Below are 24,938 nucleotides of genomic sequence, written 5' to 3'. Positions count from 1 at the left end.
CTGATCACCTATCCCCCGCTTCCACTGGCTGATGCAGCACTGCTGTGCACACACGACTTTATGGCTACGTGGGTCAGATGGTCCCCAGATCATGATGAGCAGTTCAAGTCACGTGGTAACCTGGTGGCCCTTGTCTAGTTTAGTTTCTCTTCCTTCCTTCCTTCCTTCCTTCCTTCCTTTCTTCCTTCTTTCTCTTTTTTTTTTTTTTTTTTTGAGATGGAGTCTTGCTCTGTCACCCAGGCTGGAGTGCAGCAGCGCAATCTTGGTTTATGCCAGTCTCCTGCCTCAGCCTCCCGAGCAGCTGGGACTACAGGCGCCCGCCACCACACCCGGCTAATTTTTTGTATTTTTAGTAGAGACGGGTTTCACCGTGTTAGCCAGGATGGTCTCGATCTCCTGACCTTGTGATCCGCCCGCCTTGGCCTCCCTAAGTGCTGGGATTACAGGCTTAAGCCACCATGCCCAGCCTCTTTCTTTCTTTCTTTTTTTTTTTTATGAGACAGAGTCTCCCTCTGTCACCCAGGCTGGAGTGCAGCGGCACCATCTTGGCTCACTGCAACCTTCGCCTCCCGGGTTCAACCGATTCTCCTGCCTCCGCCTCCTAAGTAGCTGGGATTACAGGCACTCGCCACCATGCCTGGCTAATTTTGTATTTTTAGTAGAGACAGAGTTTCACCATGTTGGCCAGGTTGGTCTTGAACTCCTGACCTCAGGTGACCCGCCCACCTCAGCCTCCCAAAGTGCTGGGATTATAGATTCACACTGCCAAATGTTTAATTTCTACAAAGGCCCAGAAGCAGGGCAAGAGCTGTTTCTCAGAAGGAGAGTGAGTTATCTGTGGATGATGACAGGACCTTGCTCCCAAATCCTAAAGGCCTGTGCCTACAGGGGCCTGGCAAAGGCTCCACACAGGGTCTCTGTCTGCCACTGACACCCCAGGCACCATTGGATCTGCTGGGTCGTGTGGCCCACGTGGCAGAACGGCATGCGCAGAACCTGGACCTACTGCACAGACTTCTCTTGCTCTGGGCCATGCTTCAAACTAGCAGCTTTTCAAATCACTCAGTAAATGGACAGAGTTGGACACCTAAAAGAGAAAGAACATGTCAACCCCATGTCAAACAGGCCCGCTTAGTGCTGTTTTTCTCTTTTGGTTGCAGGAGGATTCAGATGCAATGACTTGTCCTTTACCTTAGAACAGGCCCCACACCCCTGGACGTTTCCCTGAGGTAGAAGGCTCTGAATTGCAGCTGGGTTTATTCCCCACCCTCTGACACCGACAAGTCTGGAATGGTGGCTACTTCTTGTGCCTTACGTCCCATCAGCATGATGTCATCAGTGTAATGGGCCAGTGTGACATCCTGGGGAAGGAAGAGGTGATCGAGACCCCTGAGAATTACCTCCGACACAGGCTGGAGAGGTGAGAGGCCCCTGAGGTGGGGTGGAGAGGGTGCGTTGCTGGCCTGGCTTCTGCTGGGCCTTGTGGACGGGGGTGGAGGAGAACGCATTTGCCGGATCAGTAGCTGCGCACCAGGTAGCAGGAGATGTGCTAATTTGCTCAAGCAATGGAAACACGTCTGGCTCAGCAGCTGCAGTTGGAGTCAAACTTAGGACAGTCTCCCGTCATTCTCCAGGACCCACCTGTCTCCCCTACGGGCCGAACAGGCGAGTGGAATGGGCTGTGGTGGGGATCACTGCCCCTGCATCTCTCAAGTGCTTGGTGGTGGCGCTGATGTCTGCAGTCCCTCCAGGGATGTGGGATGGCTTTTGACTGACGGTTCTAGGTAGAGGCCTCTCTAACGGCTTCCACTTGGCCTTTCCCCCGAGAGCAGCCCAGGTCAGGGGACGCATGTGGGGACTCTGCCAGCTGCTGAGTGTGTCTGTTCCACTTACGCATCTGGAGCTGGGGAAATGACCACAGGATGGGCCGGGGACCCACTGGACCCAGGAGTCAGACCTGAGCTAAAACTCCATTGATCCCCTGGCTCCCTAAGCCCCTCCCTAACTGGATGGCCACAGCGTCCCTCCAGCATCTCCTAGAATCAATGTGAGGACAGAGCCAGTGTCCAATTGTCCCAAAATGTTGCATTATTTTATTTTCTCCAATACACAGTTACCCAGATGGAAGGCCATAGACCCCTTTGGAGAAGACCAGGGGAAGAATTAACAGTGTATATACATTTTTGGCAGTCCTGGGGTCCTTCCTCAAGGGAACCCAGACTTTCTTTCATTCTTTCTGGATTCATAGACTGACTCAAGTCTGTGAATGACTGAGGCCATGATTCTCGGTTTTTATGGTTGGAGTTAGAGTTCTGTCCACTTGATCTGGAAGTTTTTTGCTTGTACCCAGTAGGAATTGAGCAGGCTTCTGGTCTGTTTCACTGCTAGGAACAACATGGTAAGCAGCCAGCGCCATAGGTCTACATGGGTCAGACCTGTGGCCCAGGTCTGACTGCTACTTTGCCTCTGCTGTCGGTCATGGTAACCACGCCCACTTTGCCTTTGGTGCTTGAGTGCCCCCACTTGGGCCCTGCTACCCCAGGATCCAATTATTCCTGTTGCATGTAAGTTTTGCAGTTGATTACTGCAGTTCCTACTGTGAGTCTGGCCTACAGAGAAGAACAATTGCAGAGCTCTGCAAGGAGACTGGGCTCCCTCACAAATCTATGTCTCAGCGTTGTGAAACCACAGTCCTCAGCCTTTTTGGCACGAGGGACTGGTTTCATGGAAGAGTATTTTTCCACAGACTCGGAGTTGGAGGGTGGTTTGGGGATGATTCAAACACATTACATTTATTGTGCACTTATCTGTATTATTATTACATTGTAATATATAAGGAAATAATTACACAACTCACCACCATGTAGAATCAGTGGGAGCCCTGAACTTGATTTCCTTCAACTAGACAGTCCCATGTGGAGGTAATGGGAGACAGTGACAGATCATCAGGCATTAGATTCTCATAAGGAGTGTGCAACCTCGATCCCTCATATGTGCAGTTCACAGTGGGGTTTGTGCTCCTATGAGAATCTAATGCTGCTGCTGATCAGACAGGAGGCGGAGCTCAGGTGGTAATGTGAGCGATGGGGAGTGGCTATAAACACAGATGAAGCTTCGCTCACTCGCCCACCGCTCACCTCCTGCTGCGTGGCCCAGTTCCCAACAGGCCGTGGACCAGCACCAGTCCCTGGCCTGGGGGGCTGGGGACCCTGTTGTGAAAGGTCTGAGTTCTGGGCCCTTCCAGGGTGGGTGAGGAAGTTTTAACTGTCACATTCCAGTCTCTCTAAGTCTTTGAACCCCTTTTTCTATGTTAAGCCAAGGGGGCTTAAGCACCTCCAGCTGGCTCACTGCAGGCATCCTTTGATCCATGTTTCAACTAACCCACCAGATAGAGCTTTTCCAAGTCCCCGAGCTGCAGCCTGGAATGCAGCCTCTGCTTGGTGGACACGTCTGCACACCCGGCCCCTCCACCTCCACGTTCCTCCCCCCGTGCCCACACCCAGTGTCCGTTCCCACTCATGCCTCCGGGTGTCTGTCTGTATATGTCAGAGAGGTCAGGTGGCTCTTCTGGGATGTGGCCTGTCTCCTCCTGTGTCACACCGTGGGCCTCACCTTCAAGGGGCTGCTGGGCTGTGAGTTTTGTTATAGGTCTTGAAGCAAAGGGAGGGGTTGGGGAGGCTCCTGAGAAGAATCAGCAACTGCCTTAGGGGAAGTCCTTACCCTTTCCTCAGGCAACACAGATTAATGCCTCAGAGGAGGTGGCAAGGCCAGTACTTCTGGGGGTGGGTGCAACACTGGGGGTGGGTGTAGCACTGGGGGTGGATGTAGCACTGGGGGTGGGTGTAGCACTGGGGGTGGGTGCAGCACTGGGGGTGGGTGCAGCACTGGGGGTGGGTGCAGCACTGGGGGTGGGTGCAGCACTGGGGGTGGGTGTAGCACTGGGGGTGGGTGCAGCACTGGGGGTGGGTGCAGCACTGGGGGTGGGTGTAGCACTGGGGGTGGGTGCAGCACTGGGGGTGGGTGTAGCACTGGGGGTGGGTGTAGCACTGCCACTGGGTGCAGGGAGGCTGCTTCTGCTGACAAAATGACTCATCGTAACTTAGAGGCTCACCGTCCCCAGCTTCATCAGGGTCCTCCCATATGTCTCCATCCCAATTTACAGGATCCCCTGTTCCCCAGTCAATGCCCTCACTGTAACAGTGGACAACCTGCAAGGCTGAGAGTTCAACTTGCTCTGTAATTCATCCAGTTTCATGATGAGGACTCTGTTTCCTTTTCAGCAGTCTTGGCCCTAGGGCTACAGGAAAGGAGATTCTCCTTCAGGGTTCACTCAGCCACTCACAGGTTATTTATACAGAGCTGGAACTGGGAATTTGAATCACTGAGCACATCCTTTGATTTCATCACTTTGTCCAGCAACCAACTGGTAACCAGCCTACATCACTATATTCCTTGGTTTTCCACAAGCATTCGAAAATATCATATACAGAGTCACTAAGCTCCTCACCTCTTGTAAGTGGTTTACTAGGAGTATACAATGCAGAAATTTGCATATTTTCATAAACTGTTCACACCATGGACCATCAGTGTTCTGTGTACTATTGAAAGTAGAGTTCCTTGCACTTTTAAGTCAAGTCATATTAGAAAGCCAGTTCCAAAAAGCACAACACACATTCAGAAAACTCATTCTTATGATTCTGTTTCTCTAGAATCGCTCCTGATACCAAAACCTATGTTAGGGTTCTTCAGGTAAACAGAACCGATAGGAGAGAAATAGGATTGAGGCCAGGTGTGGTGGCTCACACCTGTAATCCCAGCACTTTGGGGGGCAGAGACTGGTGGATCACGAGGTCAAGAGTTTGAGACCATCCTGGACAACATGGTGAAACCCCATCTCTACTAAAAATACAAAAATTAGCTGGATATGGTGGCACGTGCCTGTAGTCCCAGCTACTCAGGAGGCTGAGGCAGGAGAATCGCTTGATTCTCCAGGAGGCAGAGGTTACAGTGAACCGAGATCACGCCACTGCACTCCAGCATGGGGGACAGAGCGAGACTCCATCTCAAAAAAAAAAAAAAAAAAGAAAAGAAAAGAAATAGGATTGATACAGGTATGGATATGTAGATACATGAAAAGGGATTTATTATGGGAACTAGCTCATATGATTACGGAGGCTGAAAATTCCCACAATAGGCCATCTGTAAGCTGGGGACCAGGGAAGCCAGCTGTGTGGTGCAATGTAAGTGTGAAGGCCTCAGAATCAGGAAAGCCAGTCGGGTAACTCTCAGTCTGCAGCTGAAGGCCTGAGGACCTGGAGGCCACTGGTACAAGTCTCAAGGTGCGAAGGCTGAAGAATCTGGTGTTCTGATATCCAAGGGCAAGAGAGATGGGTGTCCCAGCTCCAGAAAGAGCGTGTGGAGAGGCAAAGAGAGAGGGAGAGTTCGCCTTTCTTCTACCGTTTTTCCTCATCTGGACCCATGACTGATTGGATAGTGCCCACTCACGCTGGGTGAGGATGGACCTTCTCTACTGTCATGGTTTGAATTTGCCTTCTCCAAGTTTTTTTTTTTTTTTTTGAGACAGAGTCTCACTCTGTCGCCCAGGCTGGAGTGCAGTGGTGCGATCTCGGCTCACTGCAACCTCCGCCTCCGGGCTTTAAGCGCTGCCTCAGCCTCCCGAGTAGCTGGGACCATAGGTGTGCACTGCCACGCTCAGCTAATTTTTGTGTTTTGTAGACACAGAGTTTCTCTATGTTGGCCAGGCTGGTCTTGAACTCCTGACCTCAAGTGATCTGCCCGTCTCAACCTCCCAAAGTGCCAGGATTATGGGCATGAGCCACTGCGCCTGGCCTCCAAACATTATATTTAAACTTAATCCCCACTGTGGTGGTATTAAGAGGTAGAGTTTTTTGAGACGTGATTAAGTCATGAAGGCTCAGTCCTCATGAATGGACTAACGCTCTTATAAAAAAGGCTTCAGAGATAGTTCACCTTGTATTGCTCTTCCACTGTCCACCGTGTGATGACACAGCATTTGTCCCCTTCAGGAGAGGCAGCGACAAGTCTTCATCTTGAAGAAGAGACTGGGGCCCTCACCAGACACCGAAACTGCCAGTGTCCTGATCTTGCACTTTTTCCAGCCTCCCGTACTGTGACATAATAAATTTGTTGTAGAAATGACCAAACTACAGGTATTTTGTTATGGCCGCACAAAGGGACTGAGCTGTAATTTGCTACCCATAGGTGGGGTGTTGCTGTAATAAATACCTGAAAATGTGCAAGCAGATTTCGAACTGGGTAACGGGTTGAGGTTGGAAGTGTTTCGGAGTGCATGGTAGAAAAAGCCTAAACGGCTGTGAACAAAGTATTAAAGGCAATTCTGGTGCAGGTTTAGAAGAAGAGGAGATCTGTAGAGAGAGCCTCAGTCTTCTTAGAAATGTTTAAGTGGGCCTGTCGCTCGCAGTGGCTCACGCCTGTAATCCCAGCACTTTGGGAGGCCGAGGTGGGCGGATCACAAGGTCAGGAGATTGAGACCATCCTGGCTAACACGGTGAAACCCCGTCTCTACTAAAAATACAAAAAATTAGCTGGGCGTGGTGGCGGGTGCCAGTAGTCCCAGCTACTGGGGAGGCTGAGACAGGAGAATGGCGGGAACCCGGAAGGCAGAGCTTGCAGTGAGCCGAGATCGTGCCACTGCACTCCAGCCTGGGTGACAGAGCGAGACTCCGTCTAAAAAAAAAAAAAAAAAGAAAGAAAGAAATGTTTAAGTGATCATGATCCCAAAGCTGGTAGAAATACGAAAAGTAAAGATGAAGTCTTAGATCAAAATAAGGAATATCTTATTGGAATCTGGAGGAAAGACCGTTCCTGTTACAAAGCGGTAAAGAACTAGGCTGAATTGTGTCTGTGCCTGAGGGCTTTGTGGGAGGCAGAATTTAACAGTGATGAACTAGAATACTTAGAGGAAAAAATTTCTAAGCAAAACGTGAAGGGGGCTGCATGGCTTCTCCTAACTGCGTAGAGTGAAATGCAAGAAGAGAGAAATGAGTTAAAGAGAGAATCTATAATCAAAAGAGAAGCAGAACTTAAAGGTTTGGAAGAGTCTCAGCTTGGCCATGTGTTTAGGAGAGAAAACCAAGGGTGCGGCCCAGTGACCATTTGATAAGATTCGTGGGGATAGAGGGAAGTCAGGTGCTATTCATTAAGACAATGGAAGAAGGGCCCTGACAGCATCTCAAAGATCTTCCAGACTGCCGTGGCCATCACAGGCTCAGAGTCCTAGGGCTTTGAGGGCAGAATGGAGTCAAGGGAGGAACCCCGGGCTCTGGAGGGTCCCTGGGTGCCTATAGGACCTTGGGCCTCCATGCCTAGTACTGCCTCAAGTCTCTGCTCCCTGTGTTCCAGTGTAGCACTCCTCAGCTGCCTCAGCTATGGCTCACATGGGCCCAGGTGTGGCTCAGGCTGCCCCTCCAGAGGCACAAGCAATAAACCTTGGCAGCATCCTCTGCAGGCACACACAGAGCATGTGCTATGGAGATATGGCCTAGTAGAGTCATGGGGTCAGCCATGGGATCAGTAGAGCCTCAACCACGGGCCAGTAGAAACACCGCTGCGCAGCTCCAGCCTGGGACAGCCAAAGGCATGGGACTGCAATGCTTGGGAGCCACAGCCAGCAAAGCCATGGGGGCAGGACCACCTGGAGACTTGGGGGCCCAACGCCCACCCTAGGGTGTCTGAAAGGTGGGACGTGGAGTGAAAGGAGATGATGCTCAAGTTTCAAGATTTGATTTTGCTTGCCTTGTTCAACGTTGGATTTACTTGGGATCTATTATCCCTTTTTTCATTCCTAGTGCTCCCTTTTGGAACGGAAATACCCATCCTATGTCTGTCCTACCATGATATTTTGGAAGCATGTAACTTGTTTGATTTCGTAGGTTTACAGCCGGAGAGCAATTTGCCTCAAGATGAATATTACCTAGAGTCTCACTCATATCTGATGTAGACAATGTTTAGATAAGACTTTGGACTTTTATTTTAAAGTTGATGCTGGAATGAGTTAAGACTTTTGGAGTTACTGGGATGGAATGTATATATTTTTAATGTGATAAGATCACAAATTTTGGGGGACTAGGAGTAGAATGCTATGATTTGAACATATCCCCTAGAAATTCATGTTAAAACGTAATCCCATGGTGGTATTAAGAGGCAGGGCTTTTGGGAAGTGATTAAGCTATGCAGGCTCTGTCCTCATGAATGAATGAATACCCTGTCAAAAAGGCTTCAGGGACAGTTCACCCTGTATTGCTCTTCCACTATCCTCCATGCGAGGACCCCAGCATTCGTCCCCTCTGGAGGAGGCCGCCACAACGCACCATCTTGGATGCAGAGATAGGGTCCCTCACCAGACAACGTATTTGCTGCCACCTCGATCTTGAACTTCCCAGCCTCCAGAACTGTGAGAAAATAAGTTTCTCTTCTTTATAAATTACTCAGTTTCAGGTGTTTTCTTATAGCAGCACAAATGAACTAAGACACTCAGTCCACTGATTCAAGTGCCGATATCTTCTGAGAACGCCGTCACAGACTGTCTTAGGCTGTGATTGCACTGCTATAGGGAAAAACCTGCAACTGGATAATTTATAAGAAAAGAGATTTAATTGGCTTATGTTTCTGCAGGCTATATAGGAAGCATAGCAGCAACTGCTTCTGGGGAGGCCTCTGGAAGCTTCCAATCATGGCAGAAAGCAAAGGGGGAGCAGGCATGTCACATGGCAAAAGCATGAGCAAGAGAGAGGTGGGGGGAGGTGCCACACACTTTTAAACAACCAGATCTTGTGACTCACCATCTCGAGGACATCACCAAGCCATGTAGCATCTGCCCCTGTGATCCAGTCACCTCCCACCAGGCTCCACCTCCAGCATGAAGGATTATAATTCAGCATAAGATTTGGGTGGGGGATGGAGGGTGAATATCCAAACTATATTACAGACACACCCAGAAATAATGCTTTTCCAACTATCTGGGTATCACTTAATCTAGTCAAGTTGACACCCAAAATTAGCCATCACATCTTGCAAAGCATTATTTCTGGGTATCTGTGAGGGTAGATTTGAAAGAGATTGTCATTTGAATCCATGGACTGAATAAGAAAGATCTACCCTCACCTGATGTGGGTGGGCACCATCCAATAGGTTGAGGGCCTAGAGAGAGAAAAAAAAGGCAGGGAATGACAGATTCTCCTTCTCTCCAGAGCTAGGAAACCCATCTTCTCCTGTCTGTGGGCATCGGAACTCCGGGTTCTCCAGCCACTGCACCTTGGGACTCATACCAGTAGCTACTCCACCACCACCAGTTTTCAGGCCTTTGGCCTCAGACTGAGAGTTACACAATCTGTTCCCCTGGTTCTGAGGCCTTTGGGCTTGGACTGAGCCCCGCACCAGCTTCTCTAGGTCTCCAGCTTGCAGACTGCCTGTCGTGAGACTTCTCAGCCTGCATAATCAGGTGAGCCAATTCCCCTCGTAAATCCTCTCATGTCTGTGTGTATATATCCTGTGGTTCTGGTTCTCTGGAGAACGCTGACTAATACCTGGGTTTACAAGTTTAGAGAAATAGCCAACTGCAGCCCCTGTCCCACAGCTGGTCTTGGCCACGGCTGACATGAGCCCCGTTCTTCTCTGACTCACGCTTGTTTCCCTCCCTGTCAGTGGGCACCTCTGCTGGTCTCTGTGGCCTACCCAGTTGGCCAACTGGGACCCTCCTCAGTGAGGGGTCTGAGGCCCTGGTCACCATCCCTGCTCAGGCCACAGCTGCTGTACTTGTCCACTCACCAATAAAACAGTTGAGGCAACACCGAGTCCCCCAAGTCCCACCACTTGGATCACCAGGCACCAAATTTATCCTTCCCTGCTCCCTCGTGGAGTAGCAGTTCTGCTGCCTCCTAATGGCCATAGCCCACCTCCCTCCCTGTTTGGGGGCTCCTTGTCATGACTGTTGGTCTCCAGGGACAAAAAATCCAAAGCGACAAGGCATCAGCTGTAGCCTGAAGTTCAGTGGGTCTCCCATCTGTCCACTGGTGGAGTGGTCCCCTGTGGAAACCACGACCCCTGACTGGCAGCCTGGAGTGGAGGGAACAACACGCACAAACCCCCCAGCAGGTCGCTGGCAGTGGTGGTACGGGGGACGCTGCTGCTTCTGCCCCTTGGTTCCCAGGCCTCTTGGGGACATGGCACGCCATGGTGGCTGTTGAGTTGGAGGGATTACCGAGTTCCACAATGTGACACCCCATCCTTGAACAGTATCACCCCCACGCTGGGGCCTTCATGGAACTCTGAAAAGGCTGCTCCCCTGCTCTGTGGTGCTGGCTGTGTCTGAGTGGTATGGGCCGTGATAGGACCAGCAGATGCCATGCCCACATGCCATGTGCCATGGCTGCACCTCCTCCCTGTGTTGTAAAGTGGGACCCTTGGTCCAAGGGACTGCTATGCAGGCCTTGTTTGGTGGATCAACACTTAATAAGTCCTAGGGGTCAGCCTGGGTTATGTGTCAATTCTAGTGGAGTTGAATTGCTGCCCTCAATGGGATGGATGCTTCTGTTGCCTGGTCAGCTTTCTCTATGGATAGTGCCTAGTGGGGGCTCCTCAGCGGCCCACATTGCAGACAAGTTGGGCATTTGTGGCAGCAGTGGCTAGACCAGCCTTGGTGGGTGGAGCTGTGCTGCTGGTTCCATGGTCAGCCTCCCTTTCTACCACCAAAGCTACTCCATGCATGCACCCAGAGGGCCAGCACTCAGGTGGCCAGGATGGAGGCTGGCTGAAGTCAAGGGCTACGGCCATTCTGTCTAACTGGTTGCTTAGTGGCTCCCTGGTGGATCCTCTCTGTTGGGAATGAACACGTGATACTGAGCTCTTCACCTCTCATGACCACACCCATGGGTTCATTCATGTGCCTCCTCTCCCGGGGTGGTGGGCAGAATGATGATGTCCCCCAAAATGTGTCCAGGGCTTTTTAAAAATAGGGATGGAATAGAACTCATCCACCCACTAATGGCTGCTTAACATGTACCCCATTCCGTATCCCTCTGCTCCAGCCAATACAGCACAGCTGGCACAGCAACAATCATTGGGCTACTGCTTGGTGGAGTTTGGGATTAGCTGTACCTATACACAGGGGCTTATTAGGGGAGGTTGGCTCCTGTGATTATGGAGGTTGGAAAGTATCCCCATCTGCCATTTGCAAGCTGGAGACCCAGGAGAGCTGATGGTGTAAGTTCCAGTCTGAGTGTGAAGGCAGAAGACTGATATCCCAGCTCAAAGACAAGCATCTCTTTGAGCTGGGATATCAGCCATGTTGAAATTTGGTCCCCAGTGCTGGAGGTGGTGTCTAATGGGGGTGTTTGGGTTGTGAGGGCAGATCCCTCATGGATGGCTTGGTGCCATCCTCATGGTAGTGAGTGAGTTCTCACTCTGAGTTCCCCTGAGAGCTGGTTGTTGAAAACAGCCTGGCAGTCCCCTGTTCCCTTGTTTCCTCTCACCATGTGATCTCTGCACACACTGGCTCCCTTTGATCTCCTGCCATGAGTGGAAGCAGCCTGAGGCCCTCATCAGCAGCAGATGCAGGTGTCACGTTTCTTGCACAGCCTGCAGAACTGTGAGCCAAATAAACCTCTTTTCTTTAGCAATTACCCAGTCTCCAATATTCCTTTATAGCAACAAATACAGACTAAGACGGGTAGGGAGAGCGAATTTTATCTCACTTAATCTTTTTGTTTTAGTCAGACCTTCAACTGATTGGATGAGGCCCACCTTCACCAGAGAGAGTGACCTGCTTTTCTCAGACCACAGATTCACATGCTAAGCATATCCAGAAACACCTTGCAGACACACCCAGAATAATGTTTAACCAAATATCTGGGCACCCCATGGCCCAGTGAAGTGGACACCTAAAGTGGACACATAAAATCTCCCATCACAAGTTGACAGTAGTCTGTTAGCATCCTCCGGGAAATGGGGGAGATGATGGGAATCACCTCACCTACAACCCTCAAGTCTTCCAAAGGGGCCCACATCTCTGCCATTCCCCACCAATGAGATTTTCTTTTTGGTGTATTGCCTTGGCTAAGGCAGTGGGCAGTTTCGGAGGCTTCTACTCAGTAACACTATGATAGTTTTTACCCTACAGGACAATGAGCCTACATGAGGATCCAGCCAACTACCAAGATTGTCTGAGTGTACATTTAGGGTCTGGGGGAATATGCAGCGTTCTGGGGATGCAGAGGGCTGACTCATTGTGAGCCAGATCTGGACCAGGATTGCACTTTGCTGGCCTCCATATGCCCTCCTCTAATGGGCCCATGATGGTGCCTTGACTCCAGCTGTCAGTGTCAACTTGGTCCCAGAGTCCCCCAGCCCTGGGCATTGGCCTTTTCCTAGTGCACAGTTACTTAAATACACCTTTGGTCCAGCAACCTATGAATTTAAACATTGAGTTATCTGCCCCCCTATGATAGATTGTATCTGTGACCCCAGTCTCTTGCCCCTTCCTGTGTCCGAGGCCAGCCACGACTTGCTGTCATAGGAATGTGCCCAGCCAAGATCAGTCAAGCAGAACCCAGACACATGAGCAGGAAAAACTGACTGTTGTGCGCCACGGAGACTGTGTAGATATGTGTTAATTTGCGTTTCTCATTATGGCAGCACCCTCCTTCACAGCACCTGCTTCTGTATTAGTCAGGATAGGCCAGGCTGTGTTGTGGTAGCAATCAGAACCCCCAAACCCAGCTGCTGCCAAGAGAGCAGGCATTGGGGGCCCGAGTGATGGGGACTTGGTGGTGCTGGAGCAGCAAACTTGCTAAAATCACTCCTGGTGACCTGGCAGGCGGAATACAAGAAGGCTCAGCCAGGAGCCCAAGGGGCGAAGTGGAAAAACACCACATTGTGAGTTTTGTGATAGGTCCAGTAACACGAGACGGAGACCAGCTTGAGAAAGAAGGCCCAGCTTACAAGCAGAGATGAAAGTGAACAGAGAGATGGATCCAGAAATTCAGAGCACTGCAAGGGCAGAAAAGCCAATTGCTCCAAGCGTTAGGATTTTAACAAGCTTTGGGAGACAAAGGCCCAATAAAATGCCTGAGTTGGACCGATCAACAGAAGACAAAGATGGGATTAAGGCCCATTCAAGCCTGAGAGCCTTCTGACAGCGGCCATTGAGTTGACAGAGAGGAATGAGAGCAAATACATCCTGAAACTTCAGTTTTCTGTGTGCATTAGCCATGGCTTACTGTGGTCTGAATATTTGTGTCCCTCCAAAATTCATGTTGAAACCTAGTCCCCAACGCAACGGTAGTAAGAGGTGGGGCCTTTGGAAGGCTCCACCCTCATGGGCGGGATCAGTGCCTTATAAAAGCATGAGGAATGAGTTTGGTGCCTGTATGCACTTTCACTTTCTGCCACGTGAGGACGCGGCAAGAAGGTCCTCTCCAGACACCTCCTGCAGCGCAGGATTCCCAGCCTCCGGAACTGTGAGCCATCCATTCCTACGATTTACAAATGACCTATTCTAGGGTGTTTTGTTAGAGCAGCACACACAGGCTAAGACAGACATTGGTACCAGGAAGTGGGGCTGTTGCTGTAACAACCACCTGAAAATGTGGTGGCAGAGCTGGAACCGGGTCATGGGAGAGGCTGGAACCATTTTGAAGAGCATGCTGGAAAAGCGCACATTTCTGTGAACGGAGGTGGTGCGAAGGTGACTCCCGTGCAGGCCGAGGCGGGCAGGGCTGTAGAGAGAGCCGCTGGGTTGGTAGCGATGACCTCAGTGGTCGTGATCAGAATGCTGGTGGAGATCCATGCAGTCAAAGCCATTCTCGTGAGGTCTTAGACAAACATGAGAACTGTCTTATTGGAAACTGCAGGGGGGCCGGCCCTTTTACGAAGTGGCAGGGAACCTGGTTGAATTGTGTCCGTGCCCTGGGGCTTTGTGGGAGGCAGAAGTTAGAAGCGATGAACTAGAATATTTGTTGGAAGAAATCTCTAAGCAAAGCACTCTGGACGCTGCATGGCTTCTGTTGACTGCTTATAGCAAAAGGTGAGGAAAGAGAAATGAGTTAAAGACATTGATAATAGAAAGGAAACAGAACTTAAAGACTTGAAAACTCTCAGCCTGCCCATGTCAAGAATAAGAAAGCGTGTTCAGGAGAGAATAGCAAGGGCGTGGCCAAACATATTTGGATAAGGAGATTAGAATGGGTAGAAGGAAACCAGAAGCTGCTCATCAAGACAATGGGAGAATGACCCCCAAGGCATTTCCGAGACCTTCCAGGCTGTCATGCCCATCACAGGCTCAGAGTGCCCAGGCCTTGAAGGCAGAATGGCTTCAAAGGAAGAGCCCAGGGCCTCTATGAGACCTTGGGGTGTGCTGCCCAGCCTTGCCTCAATCTCTGTTCCTCCCTGCAAGCTGGTGCATCACTCCTGGCCCACCCCCGTGGAGGCTCACGTGGGTCCAGGTGTTCCTTGGGCTGCCTGCCCAGAAGGCGCAGGCAGTAAACCGCGATGGGGTCAGCACGGTGCCAGCTCTGCAGATGCGCAGAGTGCACAAGCTGTGGAGGAAAAGCGCCTGCTTCTGGATTCCACTGGGTGTCATGGAGAGCCTGGGGCCTAGGCAGAGAACTGCCATAGCGTCGGGCCATGGAGAGTCCCCACAGGACAATGCCTAGTGGTGCCAAGGGAGCAGAGGACACTCCAGACCTGTAGAGCCACCAGCCTGGGAAAGCCACAAGCACACAAAGCCGTAGGAGTGGGGCCACCTGCCCCAGTGTGTCCAGAAGGTAGGACAAAGAGTCAAAGAAAATTATTCTTAAGCTTTAAGATTTAATTTTGTCCTGTTGGGTTTTGGATTTGGTTGCGCTCAGTTAGTCCTTTCCTTCCTATTTCTTGTGTTTGGAATGGAATTTTCCATCCTTGGCCTGTGCCGCAGGGGCTGTAGGGCTGCAGCTGTCCATTTTCCGATAGCGCCTGCCTATGGAGCAGACCACCTGTAAGTATGGCCTGAGTCTTCTCTTCCTGTGTCAGCTGATGAGAGGGAACTCCCCATGCAGCAACAGATGCAGGTGGGGAGAGAGAAGGCACCTGGAGCAGGAGTGGGGGCCACAGGCATTTGGGCCACTTCTTCAGCTAACTTACTTGTGCCTTCAGGACCTGCTTGAGCCTGATCACACATACATCACTTTAATTCAAATGGAGCACTGCTATGCACGCCCAACTTTATTTATTTATTTATTTTTATTTTTATTATTTTTTTTTATTTTTTTTTTTAATTTTTATTTTTTTGAGACAGAGTCTCGCTCAGTCGCCCAGGCTGGAGTGCAGTGGTGCGATCTTGGCTCACTGCAAGCTCCGCCTCCCGGTTCATGCCATTCTCCTGCCTCAGCCTCCCAAGTCGCTGGGACTATAGGCGCCCGCCACCACGTGTGGCTAATTTTTTGCATTTTTAGTAGAGATGGGTTTTCACCGTGTTAGCCAGGATGGTCTCCATCTCCTGACCTCGCAATCCGCCCGCCTCGGCCTCCCAAAGTGCTGGGATTACAGGCGTGAGCCACCGCGCCCGGCCGCACACCCAACTTTATAGCAACGTGGGTCAGATAATCCCCAGATCATGATGGGCAGCTCAGGCCATGTAGTAACTTGGTGGCCCTTGGTCAAGTGTTTAGTTTCTATGAAGACCTAGACGCAGGCTGATTTGGTTAGGCTTTGTGTCCCCACTCAAATCTCATTTTGAATTGTAATGCCCAGGCGTTAAGGGAGAGACCTGGTGGGAGGTGATTGGATCATGAGGGCTCTTTCCCTCCCTGCTGTTCTCATGATAGTAAGTGAGTTCTCACAAGATCTGATGGCTTTATAAGTGTTTGGTAGTTCCTTTCTTGCTCATTCTTCTCCCACTCACCGCCATGTAAAACGTGCCTGCTTGCCTTTCTGCCATGGTTGTAAGTTTCCTGAGGCCTCCCCAGCCATGCAGAACTGTGAGTCAATTAACCCCCTTTCCTTTATAAATTACCCAGTCTCGGGTAATATCTTTACAGCAGTGCCAAACAGACTAACACGCAGTCTAAGTCCTGTTTCTCAAAAGGAGAGTGGTTATCTGTGGATGATGACAGGACCTTGCTCCAAAATCCTAAGGGCCTGAGCTATGAGTCACCTACTGGGGCTTGGCAAAGGCTGCACACAGTGTCCCTGTCTGCCACTGACACCTCAGACTGGATCTGCTGGGTCATCTGGCCCACGTGGCAGAGCAGCTTGCACAGAGCCTGGACCTGCTGCTGGGCCACATTCAAAACTAGCAGCTTTTCAAATCATTCAGTAAATGGGCCAGAGTTGGACACCTAAATGAGGAAGAAACTGTCTTCCTCACATCAAACAGGCTCACTTGGTGGTGTTCTCTTTGGTTGTGGGAGGGTTCAGATGCAACAATCTATGCATCACTTTAGAGCAGTCCCCACACCACTGGACTCCTAGAAATTTCACCGAGGTAGAAGGTTCTGAATTTTAGTTGGATTTATTTCCCACCCTCTGACTCCAACAAGTATAGAATAATTGCTACTTCTTGTGCCTTACGTCTAATTAGCATAATGTCATCAGTGTAATGGGCCAGTGTGACATACTAGGGAAGGAAAGGGTGATCCAGACCCCTGAGAATTACCTGTGACACAGGCTAGAGAGGCGAGAGGCCCCTGAGGTGGGACGGTGAGGGTGCATTGCTGGTCTGGCTTCTGCTGAGCCTTGTGGACGGGGGTGGAGAAAGACACATTTGCCAGATCAATAACTGCGCACCAGGTAGCAGGAAATGGGCTAATTTGCTCAAGCAATGGAACCAAGTTTGGCCCAGCAGCTGCAACTGGAGTCAAGCTTAGGACAATCCCTTGTCATTCTCCAAAACCCACCTGCCCTCCCTACTGGCCAAATAGATGAGTGGAATAGGGCTGTAGTGAGGATCACTGGCCCTACATCTTTCAGGTATTTGATGGTGGCACTAACTTCTGAAATTCCTCTGGAGATGCAGCTTTTGACTGACTATTATCGTATCGCTTTTGACTATTTTTCTAGGTAGAGGCAGCTCTAATGGCTTCTACTTGGCCCACAATAGTAGCCCTCACCCCACACATCGGGACACCAATGTGGGGACTCAGTTGGTGGCAGAGTACAGTTGTGCACAGCATGAGGATGCTTTGGTCAAGAATGGGTACATGTATGGTGGTGGTCCCATAAGATTATAATGGAGCTGAAAAATTCCTATCACCTAATGATGTTGTGGCACAATGCATTTTGTATTAGTCCATTCTCACATTGCTAGTAAAGACATACCTGAGCCTGGGTAATTTATGAAGGAAAGAGGTTTAATTGACTCACAGCTCAGCATGGCTGGGGAGGCCTCAGGAAACTTACAATCATGGTGGAAGGGGGAGCAAAAGGTCCTTCTTCACATGGCAGCAGCAAGGAGAAGTGCCAAACAAAAAGGGGAAAAACACCTTATAAAACCGTCAGATCTTATGAGAACTCACTCATTATCAGCAGGGAGGTAACCACCTCCATGATTCAATCACCTCCCACTGGGTCCCTTTCAGAACACATGGGGATTTTGGGAACTACAATTCAAGATGAGATATGGGGGAAACCATATCAATTACTCCTGTGTTATGTGGCGATGCTGGTGTAAGTAAACCTGCTGTGCTACCAGTCATATAAAAATCTAGCACATACATTTATGCACAGCACCACAGTACTTGACAATGATAACAAACAACTATGTTACTCGTTTATGTATTTACTATACTTTTTTTTAGAGTGTACTCCTTCTACTTACATATAAAACAAGTTAAATGTAAAACAACTTCAGGCAGTTTCTTAGGGAAGTATCCAGAAGAAGGCATTGCTATCACAGGAGATGACAGTTGCATGCATGTCACTGCCCATGAAGACCTTCCAGTCACAAAACTGGTCAAGATGTGACAGTGAAAGACAGTGAACCAATGATTCTGACCCTGTGTAGGCCGAGGCTGATGTGTGTGTTTGTGTCTTAGTTTTTTTTTGTTTTTTTTTTGTTTTTTTGAGGTGGAGTCTCACTCTGTAGCCCAGGCTGGAGTGCAATGGCGCAATCTCAACTCACTGCAAGCTCCGCCTCCTGGGTTCACACCATTCTCCTGCCTCAGCCTCCCGAGTAGCTGGGACTACAGTCGCTCACCACCACTACAGGTGCCCGCCACCACGCCTGGTTAATTTTTGTATTTTTAGTAGAGACTGGGTTTCACCGTGTTAGCCAGGATGGTCTCAATCTCCTGACCTCATGATCTGCCTGCCTCGGCCTCCCAAAGTGAGGCACTGAGCCCGGCCTTTGTGTCTTAGTTTTTAACAAAAAAGTTTAAAAAGTAAAAAAAAAAAAAGTTATTAAGTAGAAAAAAACTTATAGAATATGAATATAAAGAACGAAAATATTTTTGTACACTTGTACGATGTGTTTGTGTTTTAAGCTATATGTTATTACAAAAGAGTAAAAAAGTTTTAAAAAGTTAAAACTTTATAAAGTGAAAAAGTTACAGTAAGCTAAGGTGAATTTAGTATTGAAAAAAGAAATACTTTAATAAATTTAGTGTAGCCGAAGTATACAGTATTTATGAAGTCCACAGTAGTGCACAGTAGCATCCTAGGCCTTTACAGTCACTCACTACCTACTCCTTGACTCACCCAGAGCAGCTTCCAGCCCTGCAAGCTCCATTCATGGTAAGTGCTCTATGCAGGTGTACCATTTTTTATCCTTTCTACTGTATTTTTACAGTAACTTTTCTGTGTTTAGATACATAATTAATTAGCAATGTGTTAGAGTGGCCTATGGTATTCAGTACAATAACATGCTGTGCAGGTTTTTAGCCTACAATCAATGGGCTCGACCCCACAGCCTGGTGGGGGCAGTAGTCTCTGCCATCTAGGCATGTATAAGTACATCCTATGATGTTTGCACAATGATGAAATCCCCTAATGACGAAATCTCCTAACAATGCATTTCTCAGAATGTGCCGATCATTGACACATGACAGTACGTCTATTCCAATTATGCTTTCTGTAACCTGCAAAATAACCAATAGTGGATTTGGGAATCCACTGAGCCAACAATGAGGTGAAACTCCGCCGATCACCTCATCCCCCACAAGCCCCTTCTCTGACTGCAGGTCCACAGTGACATTTCCACTCTTCTAGTGTCAGTGTCAGTTCAGAGCCAGTGTCCAGTAGTCCTCAATCAATCTGATTGTTTCATTTTCCCCAGTGGATAGTTACTCTGGGAAACTATGAGAAGGCTGGGAGAAAGAGTAACGGTATAAATTTTTGGTAGTGGACCAAGGTCCTTCCTGGAGAAGACCCAGCCTTCTCTTGATTTAAGGAGTCTGGATCTGTAAACTGGCGCAAGTCTGTGAGTTGACTGAAGGACTGTTGACTCTGTGCTTTTATGATTCAGGGCTAGACTTTTGCACATTGAACATGGAAGTTTTATGCTTATACAGATCCAATAAGAATTTAGTAGGCTTCCTGTCTATTTTACTTTGTTGAAAAAAAAAAGAAAAAAAAAGAGCCCAACTCTGTAAAATATTTAAAGAGGCTGATTCTGAACCAGAAGGCACAGTCTCAAGAGGTCCCGAGAACATGTGTCCATCATGACTGGGTTGCGCCTTGGTTTTAAACATTTTAGGGAGACATCGATCAGTACATGTGAGGTTTCTATTGGTTCAGTCTGGAAAGTCTGGACAAGTCAAAGTGGGGAGTGTGGGCTTCCAGGTCATAGGTAGATTCAGAGATTTTCTGATTGACAATTGATTGAAAGAAGTTATTATCTAAAGACCTGGAATCAATAGAAAGGAGTGTCTGGGTTAAGACAAAGGGTTGTGAAGACCAAGGTTCTTATTATATAGATGAAGTCTCATAGGTGGCTGCCCTCAGAGACAATAGATGGCAAATGTTTCCAATTTGACCTTTAAAAGGTGCTAGACTCTGAGTTACCCTCTTCAGAACTGGGAAAGCCTGGAAGGGGAAAGATCTAATTATGTTAATAGAGACTCCTTAAAAAAATGCAAACTACCCCCCCCCCCACAAAAGTCAATGTTGCAGGGCCATCTCAAAATATGGCAAAAAAAACTTATTTTGGAGTAAAATATTTTGATTTCCTTCTTTATCTGTCACGTGATGCTGTACTAGAGTCAGGCTGGAATTCACTATCTTATTGCTACAAAGTCTGGTTGTCAGTCTTAAGGTCTCTGCTTTAATGTTAATGCAGCTCGGTTGTGCCTGAATTCCAAAGGGAGGAGGTAAAACAAGATATGCCTGACCACCCTTCCAATCATGGCCTGAACTAGATTTTTCAGGTTTACTTTGGAAATCTCCTTGGCCGAGACAGGGCTCCATTCAGTTGGTTTGGGGGCTTAAAATTTTATTTTTGATTTACAGCTTTCAGGAACACAATGACTAATGACTAAGTAGCCAGTGCTATAGGTCCGCACAAATCAGACCTTTCTGATTGTTGCTTTGCCTCTGCTGTCCATTACAGAAACCATGCCTACCTTGCCTTTGATGGCTGAATGCCATCACTTGGTCCTGCTACTCCAGGATCAATTATTCCCATTGCATTTATGTTTTCTAATTAAATGGCTACTATTTCCACGGTAAGGTCTGACCTTCAGAGAAGAGCAATTGTAGCACTCTTCAGGAATGCCAGGGCTCCCCTTACAAATCTGTTTCTCACAGTTTTGATGAAAGGTCTGCCTTCTGGACCCTCCCAGAGTGGGTGTGTAGGTCTTATATGACAAATCCACTGTAGCGTTCCAATCTCCCTAAGCTTTTGAATCCCCTCCTCTATGTTCAACCATGGCATGTCTGGTATTTTCAGGTCACTCACTGTTAGCCACCTTTTGGTTCATATTTCAACCAACCAACCAAACACACTGTTAGAAAGAGTTCTAACCTTTCTAACTCCCCCAGCTGCAGCCTTAAATTCAGACTCTCTGCTTGGTGGCCCCATGTCAATATATTCAGCCTGCTCCACCTTTATGTTCTTACCCCATTGTCCCACACCCTCAGTATCCATTCCCTCTCATGTCCCCAGATGTCTGTCTGTATAAATCACAGAACTCAAGTAGTTCCTACGGAGTGTGGCTCACTACCTGCTGGGTTACACTGTGTGTTTCACTTTCAGACGTCTGCTGGGCCATGAGTCTAGTTACAAGTCTCAAAGCAAAGGGAAGGGGCAGGGAATTAGCACTGTCTCACTTGGTGATTACCTTAGGAGTAATCACCCTATGATTAAGGCTGTGACTGTTTTCTCAGGCAGTGCAGGTTAATACCCTCAGATGGAGGTGGAAAGGCCAGTACCCCTTGAGGTGGGGAGGACACTTTCATTGACAAAGAAGACTCATCAGAATTTAGGGGCTCAGTGTCCCCAGCTCCAATAGGGTCTCTCCACATATCCACACCCCAACACACAGGATCCCATTGTTTCCCAGCCAATGTCTTCACTTTAACTGTAGGCACCCTGTGAGGCTGAGAATTCAGCTTGTGTTGTAATTCACTCAGTTATAGGATGAGGTTCTGTGTTTGATTTTCAGCAACCTCAGCCTTGGCTGCAGGAGACAAGGCTCTCCCTCAGAACATACTCAGAAGCTCTTAGGTCATCTATGTGGTGCCTGGGCTGGGAATTTTAACCCCCGAACTCGTTCTTTTCTTGAAACACTTCTGTCCAGTGACATTAAGAGAAGTGAACTAACAATATTATATTCTTTAATTTTCAGAAAACATTTCAAAGTATTATATACAGGATTACTTAGCTCCTTGCTTCTTAAAAGTGACTGATTGAAAGTATCCAATGCAAATGTTTTGTGTATTTCTGTATGCAGCTTACATCATGGTCTATCAGCACGGTTTACTACTTGAAACAGAGCCATCCATGCCTTTTCAAAATCTAATAGACTGGGAGCACTCATTCGAGAACCCCTGAAACCAACTCAGAAAACTCATCCTTAACTTTCTGTTTTGCCAGAACTGTCAGGTCTCTGAGCTGAAGCTCAGCCATTATAACCTCTGTGACCTGCACATACACATCCAGGTGGCCTGCAGGAGCCAAGAATTCTGGAGCAGCCAAGAAACCACGAAGAAGTAAAACAGCCAGTTCCTGCCTTAACTGATTAACCAAAATTACAACATTTTATCAATGTGACTTGTCCCATTAGGTGATCAATAGACTTTGTGACATTCTTCTTCTGGACAATAAATCTTATGATCACCCTACAATGTACCTTGTAACCCCCTCCCCTGCTAACAATAGATACCCACCTTTTACTGTAATTTTCCATTACCTACCTAACTCCTATAAAGCAACCCCTTCCCCATCTCCCTTCGCTGACTCTCTTTTTGGACTCAGCCCACCTGCACCCAGGTGAATTAAAAGCTTTATTGCTCACACAAAGACTGTTTGGTGGTTTCTTCACACAGACGTGCTTGACAAGAACCACCCCTCGCACCAACATCTGTACTAGTCTGGGTTCTCCAGATTAGGGGTGCTGACCCCCTGCACAGTTGAAAGTGCACATATAACTTTTGACTCCCCCGACACTTTACTAATAGCCTACTGTTGATTAGAAGTCTTCCTGATAACATAAACAGCCAATTAACACAGATTTTTTTTATATGTATTCGTGTGTGTGTGTGTGTATAAAGTGAAGAATTGGCTCCTGTGATCATGGAGGCCGAAGAGTCCCACAATCTGCCTTCTACAAGCTGAGATCCGGGCAGCCAGTGATGTATAGTTCAGCTGGAGTTTGAAGGCCTGAAAACCAGGAGCACTGACTGTGTAAATTTCATGCCGAGGGCAGGAGAAGACCGATGTCCCAGCTCAACAGTGAGGCCAGAAAGAGGAGTGAACTTCTCCCTTCCCTGCCTTTTGTTCTCTTCAGGTCCTGAGTGCCCTGGATGAGGCCCCCACACTGGGAGGGGTGTCTTCCGTCTGGGGCCCATGGTCTCAGGTGCCAGTCTCATTGGGAAACACCTCATTGGCCCACCCAGAAACAATGTTTAGTCAGGGCACCCAGTCGCCCCCTCACACTGACATAGAGATGAAGCATCATACAACACTAGGCCCCTTGTGTCACAGTCTGGTGTGGGCTGGGTGCCGTCCTCCACCTTGAGCTGTGCTAGAGGGGACGAGTGGCCTCTGGGGTCAAGGTGGTGAGGGAAGGGAGGGCTGGGGACAGGCTGGGCCCAGATGTGCTGTGTGTCACCCGCCTGCCTGCCTGGGTCAGCCATGCAGGAGCACACCTGGGAAGAGGAGGTGGGCCATGCACTGCCTTGCACCATCTGGCCCCGTCCCCTCACCACAGGCCCCATCCCCTGACAGTGGCCCTATCCCCTCACGGCATGCCCCGCCCCCTCACCACAGGCCCCGCCCCTCACTGCAAGCCCCGCCCCTCACCACAGGCCCCGCCCCCTCACCGCAGGCCCCATCCACTCACAGTGGCCCTGTCCCCTCACAGCAGGCCCCGCCCCCTCACAGTGGCCCTATCCCCGCACTGCAGGTCCCGCCCCCTTACAGCAGGCCCCGCCCCCTCACCGCAGGCCCTGTCCCCTCACTGCAGGCCCTGTCCCTTCACAGCAGGCCCTGTCCCTTCACAGCAGGCCCCGCCCCCTCACAGCAAGCCCCAGACTGATCCCTGGCCTCTGGCCCTGGGGTCTGTATCCCTGAGCTGGGTGACAGCAGCAACCTGCACCTGCAGCCTTTGTTGCTCCCCACACTGTGGTCCTCACCTGCAGGACACTGGGCATTCCGTCTCCTCTGCTTAGAAGTTTCCCTCTTGCCCAAGACACACATGTGTGTGCACACACACATATGCACACACACGCATGCACACACACTCCCGGGCACAAACATGCATGCACACACGCTCCCGGGCAAACACACACATGCACACACACTGTGGGGCACACACACATGCCCACACATACTCTTCCTCCTTGCTTTTTGTGTCTCAACTTGGAATTGCACCGGGGTGTCCCTCCAGCCCCCCATGGCTCCCACTCTTGCCCTTCTCTCCTCTGGGCACTGCATTGCCCAGCCTTCCTCTTCCTCCCCTGCCAGCCTGTGTTGCTGGCTCAGAGCTGCTCCCCCCACCCTCCAGGCCCAGACAGGCTTTGTGGATGTTTGTCTGTTGGGTAGATGAGGGCACGGTTGAGCAGGCAGGTGAGGGGCAAACTGTGGCCCCTCGAACTGGTACTCCTGGCTGTGACACGTGTGGGATCTGGCCCAGTCCTTGAGGAGACCCCCCAGGCCAGGCCACTGAGGAGCCTTGCTGGAGCCCCCAGCTCCAGGGCTGAGGCAGGATGAGGTGGCAGCTGGCACTTCCTGAGCTCTCTTTCTAATCAGCCCAAGGCTGCTCTTCAGCAGCTGCCTAAATTCTCCTGGCCCCTCCCGCTTCCGCCTGTGCTGTTCGGGAGTTTGGATACTGCAGCCTGGAAGGGAATCAGCCCCAGGGCAGGGGAGGTGAAAACCCAAAATGGCACAGGGTTCCCTTACTGCACCCAGTTTCAGGCGAGGAGGGGACTGCGCAGCTCCCTGGAGCTCCCTGAGTCTCTGGACCTGCCAAGGAACCCACCAGTCCTCTGCTTGTCAGTTTCCTCCTAGGACAAAGGGGCTGGACAACAATGGAGGTTCCTGCCATTGTCACAGCTGTCTGGAGGTGTCCAGGAGGGAGGCCCCCGAGGAGCCGCTGGGACAGGCTAAGCCCTCACTTTCCTGGTGCGAAGGTGAGGCAGGCACCACCAGCTATGCTGGGCAGATGGGGATGTGCTGGGGCCTTATCTCCAGACACTCAGGCCTGGTATGCGGGGGGGTGCTGCCTGGCTTCTACTTTCTGAGGCGCAGC

At 49.7% G+C, this 24,938-nt stretch overlaps 1 long non-coding RNA gene across 1 annotated transcript; it reads left to right on the top strand.

Moving 5' to 3' along the window:
• Positions 1-1,160: 1,160 nt before the first annotated feature.
• LOC107127232 (uncharacterized) lies at positions 1,161-22,489 on the top strand. The gene is made up of 4 exons (XR_010580724.2): positions 1,161-1,420; positions 9,252-9,502; positions 18,100-18,240; positions 22,064-22,489. It is a non-coding gene; the product is annotated as an uncharacterized lncRNA (long non-coding RNA).
• The last annotated feature ends 2,449 nt before the right edge of the window (positions 22,490-24,938 follow it).

The sequence above is a fragment of the Macaca fascicularis genome, chromosome 14 (assembly GCF_037993035.2).
Source record: "Macaca fascicularis isolate 582-1 chromosome 14, T2T-MFA8v1.1".
In the NCBI taxonomy this organism is placed as follows: Eukaryota; Metazoa; Chordata; class Mammalia; order Primates; family Cercopithecidae; genus Macaca; species Macaca fascicularis.
Note: the sequence above shows the minus strand (reverse complement) of the source record. Positions and strands in the feature narration are given on the sequence as shown.